This window comes from Macrobrachium nipponense, chromosome 19, assembly GCF_015104395.2.
Source record: "Macrobrachium nipponense isolate FS-2020 chromosome 19, ASM1510439v2, whole genome shotgun sequence".
NCBI classification, from domain to species: Eukaryota; Metazoa; Arthropoda; class Malacostraca; order Decapoda; family Palaemonidae; genus Macrobrachium; species Macrobrachium nipponense.
Window position 1 is genome coordinate 39,283,541 of NC_061088.1, and position 6,954 is coordinate 39,290,494.

Here is a 6,954-nt window from a genome sequence, read left to right on the forward strand (position 1 = left end):
TGAAGGAAGTCACAATACCTGCCTAATTTATGGATAGGATGATGCAGTGTTAGAATCAGGAATAGCTGATAGACATCAGATGACAACCAGCAACCAGTGAGAGAATCCAGACACAATGTAAAGATACAAACAAACTAATAGCGTCAGTAGCGATCACTGGCACCACTGCTGACCTGTGAGCAAATTGCATAGAAGACAGGAACATCTCAACCGTAAGGCCGTAGGTGGGAGACCTCGCCCCGCCTAGAAACCCGTCTCCCTACCCGCTGTAGTGATTGCTAAAAAAACTCACTGATAGTAATATTTGTATTAATTCAACTGCACAATGAACGTGTTGTGTAGCCTTTAGTAGTGTAATCAATAGCATGTTGTGTTAGGGAAATGCAGATAGGGAATTTGTAGAAAGTAACATTAAAAACAATATGTATACAAGAAATAAGAGAGAAAAAAAGGATGGTTCGCTTAGGCCATGTTCTGATCACATTTAAAGTATCACGAACACAATTCATCCCATTTGTCCCCATCGAAGAACTGTAATCAAGATTTAAAGACAGAATTATCAGCGTAAATGCATTGAAGAGTTTGTTGAGTAAAGCAGCGAGACTGATATATTTGTTGAAAGAGTAGTCAGATTTTCATTGGGAAAGGGAAGTAATTTTCAGATTTTTTGTCCCTGATACAGAAATGTCCTTAGGACATTTCTGAGCAAGATCGTAGGATCGAGCAAATGTGAGAGTTTGACATTGTGGGGATTGATCACATAAAAAAAAGCAATAAGAGTAGCAGACGCTCTTCCCAAGAGTACTGTAATACATGAGCCACAGAGAGAGAGAGGAACTGCGACGCATACAGTTAAATGTTTCAGTTACACCTGTGGGTGAGTTGCACAGAAAACAGGCAAGTGAGTCAGCTGTTGTGTGAACTTGTTGAGTGAGTGCCCTAGAAGTGTGCATGTGTTGAGTGTGTAAGCAAGTTGACTGACAAGTCACAGTTTTCTGAACATGCAAGAGATAAATTCTTCACTTGTTGTGCCGCCCTTCCTCCCTCTTCGATAAAGCAAACTATCCACATAATTTGTAAGTGCGTGTAGGTGCCTTGCATAGCATACTAGCGCAGGTTATGAGTAAATGTGTCTGTCACAAAGTGAACAAAGAATTACAAAAACATGCTAATGCACTTTTGTTTCATGTCAGTTATTGCTGAGAAATTGATGTCTAAATTAAAAAAAATAATAATTTAGAGTTCCAAGCATATAATGAGTGAGCCTATGTATTCACAATTGTATTGTTTTGTAATGCATTATAATTTTCTATTGCATTTCAAGTCATATTAAGCACATGTTATTGCAATGCATCTAATTTTTGTTCATTTCTATTGATGCTAATTAACTGTCCAAAATTTCATATCATTGTCAGTGCTTTTTATGCTTTGTCAGAAATTTGTGATCTTCCATCGATGTAATCTTTGAATTTTTATTTTTTATTTTCTTGTTTTTATTGTGTTACAGAAGGAATTCAGTAAGTTTTATTATACTTTCACCAACTTTCTTAAGAGTAACGTTTCATTTTTGACTCATGGTATGTGAATTTTTGTTTATGAATTCAGCTTTTTCGAACTGGACCTGTGTGGTGATAGGTGGTGATGTCTTACATTAGAAGATTGCAGGGTGGGAGAAATGATATCCCGGGTCATAGATTTCTTTATTCCAAGCAGCAAAAGGTAAATATGTACAGAGGCTCTGCAGGGCATGCTGTTCGCGCCAAGAGAAGCAAGAAGAGTAGTCATGTGCATGTGTAGGCTGCATACAGGGCGACACATGCGAATTCGATCACAATGGGCAATATTTATTAAATACAAGGAAAGCACCATACGAATAGTAAAATATACATTATTCCACACCTCCCCTCCCCCTTTTGTGTTCAAAGAGGTATTTTGAACGTACTAAACAAATTACATGCTGTAAATTTATCAAGTATGCATGTACGAAGCAAGTTGCATACATGGCACGTGGGTTTTGTACACTATGTAGGCTTGTTTAATCTTGGAGACTTGCGAGGGGCTTTGGAAGGAATTGATGACTTTTCCATGTCTGGGCTTTGGGACCACAGGGAGATCAGAGTTGGGAACTTGATCGGGGCTGGGCACTGGATGTAGGAAGCGATGGTTCCGACATAGAACTCGACCACATGGGAGGCGGATCTCGTACTCGCATGATCGTGCACCACCCATGACAATCCCAACTGTGTCCCATCGGTGGGATGTTCCTGGAGACAGATATGTTGGCCCACATTAAGCCTGGGCAGGGGGCGGGTGTGGGCGTCATAGTTGCGCTGCACCTGAGCAGCTCGGCGGTCACAGTCATGGGCCTTTTCTTGTCAATCTTCTGTGAAGATGGTTTGTCAAGCCTGACGTTTGGTGGCCTTGACGCCACGGTGACTATCATGGAGTTTGGCAAGTGCAAGACGACGTAGAGCTGCAGGAGCTAGTATTCTTGCCCCATAGAGCACGAGCTTGCCGTCAGTATAGAGGGCTTCTCGCAGCTTCCAGTACAGTGATAAGGATGCATGTAGGTCTTACCAATTCGTGGGAAACCCAGAACTGATGCAATTGTGAAGGCAAACGTAGGTGGGTTTTCAACCATGTCCAGCGTGTAGCTGTTAATGATGGGCACCAATGGGCGATGGTCAGTTTGCAGGGTGAAGGTTGGCAGTCCTTTGAGGTATAGGCAGCACTTTGTGAGGGTCCAAGATACTGCAAGCATCTCCAGTTCAATCACCGCATACCTCGTTTCAGCATCTGTGAGAAAGCGGGATCCACTTTGGACTACTCAGAGATGTCCAGATCCATGGTCCTGGAGGAGAGCGTAGTAGCGCTTGGGGCTCATGCGTGGTTGAAGGGGCTGTGCAGTCGGGTGATATCTGAGGTAAACTCTGCCAACTGGTTTACTAATCCCATGAAGGAACTTAAGTCTGTCAGGTTGGATGGTGTGGGGAAGTCTTGCAGAGCAGCAACTCAGCCTGGGTCAGCAGTGATTCCTTCTTTGGAAAGGGTAGAGCCACAGAAATTCACACTGGTCTCTGCCACTGTGAACTTTTCAACTTTTCTCTGTTGAGAGCGATGCCATTTTTGCGTCAGCGGGTGAGTAGTTCGTGGATCCTGTGGTAGTGTGTCAGTAGGTCATTGTCGAAGATGAGAATGTCATCAACAAACTTGACACACTTCTTCATGCCTTTGAGAGCTAGGTTGCCACGGTAACAATATGCATCACCAGTGGCAGCGAAGCCCATAGGTGAGGTGGCTGTCCTCCTATGCTACCTCCATCTGTCAATAGCCGTGTAGAGCATCCATGGTGGTGAAGAACTTGGCGGTGGAGTCAACAGCACGGACAGCAGCTAAGGGCGTGGGCGAAGGGTAAGCTGGAAGGGAGACTTGTGCATTCAGCTTGGTGAGATCCACCGTGATTCGAACTCCCTTGGCCTTAGGACGCAGGAAGGGCATAAAGTGTCCTTGTTAGGGGTTAGTAGCAAGGTAGCACCCCTGTTCCCATGTCCTTTGATTTTTTTATACTTGGAGACAGCACACAGTTTAGAAGGAGAGGCACATATGGTGGCAGTGGCTGTCCGTGTGGCCTCATAGGAGCAACATTCGTTAACCATGGTGGCCAATGAAGCTGCAGCATCCAGGGCAATGAGTTTCTGAGTGAGCTCCTCATCCCTGACTCCCATGATGATGATCATCTTCAGTCAAGTCTCTTCGCACACAGCAGAATAGCCGGGACAGATGTCGATTCCCTCTGCTACATGCTATATGGTATCAGGATGTAAGGGCGGTGGGGGTGGGGTCTGGGCGATGGCCTTCTGTGGGGGTGGTGGCTGGGTGGACGATGCCCTGAGGATTGTGTAGGAAGTTGTTGTGAGTCTGCTGGTGCTGCTTGCTGCTGGGCTGAATTGACACTAAGTAACTGCAACAATACGGTGAAACGTTGAGCTTCCTCCTCTCTTCTTAATTGTCCTCTTGGCAGCATAGATCCTCTTCATGACAATGTTGTTCCTCTTTATAACGACGTTGTTCTTCCTCTCTCGAACGTGCAGCCAACTCGGCCGAGAATCCGCCAGGTACTTGATGAGGAGTCTTAACTCCCTATTTGGAGCTGTGGGAGGCGGTATACTCAGGTGTGGCGAGAGCACAGGTGGGGTTTCCAACGCTGCAAAACATGGATGGGTTCGACGGTCTGTTGGTGAGACTTGGTGTGAAGGCAACTGTCAGTCCTCAAGGTCCTGGTCGTGTTGCATATCCCCAGGCTCGTCTTGATGTGAAGCAGAAGCCATTATGAGCAGTTTTCTGCAATGTCAACTACAGATTAAAGGAAGAGACAAACAATGAGGAAAACTTTCTACAGTTTATATTAAAAAGTTACTGTAAATAATTCTTCAACTGTGCGAATACTGGTAGGCGGTGGAGAATGGGCTGGGTGGGTTCCTGGGGGTTGGGTGGTTGGGTGGGGATTGACCACTCAGCAGTGTATGGCAAATGATGAGCGTGGGTGGAAATCCCTCGGGCTCTGTAGCTGGGTATGGTAATAGGGGTACCTGTAGAACTAGGGCAAGGCACAACAGAAATTCAGCCCACTAAAATCAAAGCACTGACATTACACAAAAACCGCACTGGCACTGCAAGATCCAAAGGCGATCGAGGGGTGATGGCGGTTGGATTTGAATGCTGATTCCTGTGTTCCTTGAAAATGCTGAATGGTTTTGTCACTGCGCCATGGTGATAGGTGGTGGTGTTTTATATTAGAAGACGGAAGATTGCAGGATGGGAGAAATAATATCCCATGTCGTAGATTTCTTTATTCTAAGCAGCACAAGGTAAACATGTACAGAGGCTCTGCAGGCCGTGCAGTTTGCGCCAAGAGAAGCAGGAAGAGTAGTCATACGCATGTGCAGTGTGCATACAGGGCGACACATGTGGATACATTCACAATAGGCAATATTTATTAAATACATGGATAGCAGCATACGTATAGTAAAAGATACATTATTCCACACTGAGACTATCCATTTTTTCATAGATGTTATTGCATGTGAACCTAAATTTGTTTGAAATTTTGTATAAACTGGAAGGTATGGCACTCAAAGGCGGTGTGGCACTCAAAGAAGAACAGCAATGCGCAAATCATCAGAACAGTGTGTCTTGTGGGACGCAAGAACTAGGGAGGGCGTGATAAGCTGATTCGATACAGTTTTGAATATGGCTTTCCGTGATATTCTGAAGTCCCGTGAAACCGTTATAAGTGATACTGTGTGTATGTGTAACAACATAAGTCAACCGCCAAAGACGTTAGTAGTTTGCTCGGCTAGGGCAGTGCAAAAGAGTGCCACGCATCTCTGTATCCCTTCTTGATTGGCCCTTGTGTCTAAGGAGCCAGAATAACCAATCAGCTTCTTGCAAGTTAGTGGGATACAGAAGAAAGTAATGTTGGAGCGTCCAGCACTTATCTTTTAATAATGATACAACAATGAAAGACTTTGTAAGTATTTTTAAGCAAAAGTTTTTAGAGAGGGTATCAGCATGATAAGGGAAAATGATGCGTGGAAGATGAAGCAATGATTATTCAGTAAGAATATGGGAAGACTAGAATGAGTAAGTGTAACCGATGATGGTAGGATGAGGAAAGTAGAGAATCGCAAAAGGCTGTGAAGCAAGAAAAGTAGGGACAGATGAATGAATGGTTGTAACCGGTGACGGTAGGATGAGAAAAGTAGGGAATCGCCAAAGGCTGTGAATGAGTGGCTGAGCCAACTCTCCTTTTATGAAAAGGACGTGAATGACAAATCAGGTGAAAAACGCGGAAGATGGGAGAAGTATGGTATCGTGTTGAATGCAGAGTAACCAGAATTGAAAGTGTGGGAAATGTTTCTCTCTCTCTCTCTCTCTCTCTCTCTCTCTCTCTCTCTCTGACATAGAGAGACAGGAAAACAAGGAAAGTTACATGTAGGTAGTCTGGTGACAGCAGTTTATTCCTTGTATATATATATATATATATATATATATATATATATATATATATATATATATATATATATATATATATATATATATATGACTGGTAAAAGTGTTCTGTAACAACAGAATTCCATCTAATAAAAGGAGCCCATAAAAACACCAAAATGTAGAGAGAAAAGTACTATATTTCAGAGACTGCTGTCTCTCTCTTCAGGTATATGAATGAGAAAAGTTTACAGAAAAGGTGGTATTTATACCAAGAGATTCGTCCACAAGTAAGCCAATTTAGGTCACCCCCGCTGATAATCTTCCTTTAATCTTCTTAAGCGTTGGTTGAATGAACACTGCGTCGACGATGTCCGTGTCCAATTCCCTTTTGAGATGTTCATTACCTTGCTTCTCTTTTATTAAGGCCGATTCCATCATTTGACTCTTGTACCGGCAGTTGCTGCTATAAATTAAACGTGACATATTCCAGTTTATTCTATGGTTATGTTCATTTATATGATTGAAAATAGGTATGGACAACAGAACTCGGCTATTTTCAATCATATAAATGAACATAACCATAGAATAAACTGGAATATGTCACGTGTAATTTATAGCAGCAACTGCCGGTACAAGAGTCAAATGATGGAATCGGCCTTAATAAAAGAGAAGCAGGTAATGAACATCTCAAAAGGGAATTGGACATCGGACATCGTCGACGCAGTGTTCATTCAACCAACGCTTAAGAAGATTAAAGGAAGATTATCAGCGGGGTGACCTAAATTGGCTTACTTGTGGACGAATCTCTTGGTATAAATACCACCTTTTCTGTAAACTTTTCTCATTCATATACCTGAAGAGAGAGACAGCAGTCTCTGAAATATAGTACTTTTCTCTCTACATTTTGGTGTTTTTATGGGCTCCTTTTATTAGATATATATATATATATATATATATATA

General features: G+C 42.9%; 1 protein-coding gene across 1 annotated transcript in view; it reads right to left on the reverse strand.

Annotated features, from left to right (window-relative positions):
• The window catches only part of LOC135216415 (beta-alanine transporter-like), a 74,370-nt gene that overhangs the window by 65,060 nt on the left and 2,356 nt on the right, over positions 1-6,954 (reverse strand). The gene's annotated exons all lie outside the window — the stretch shown is intronic.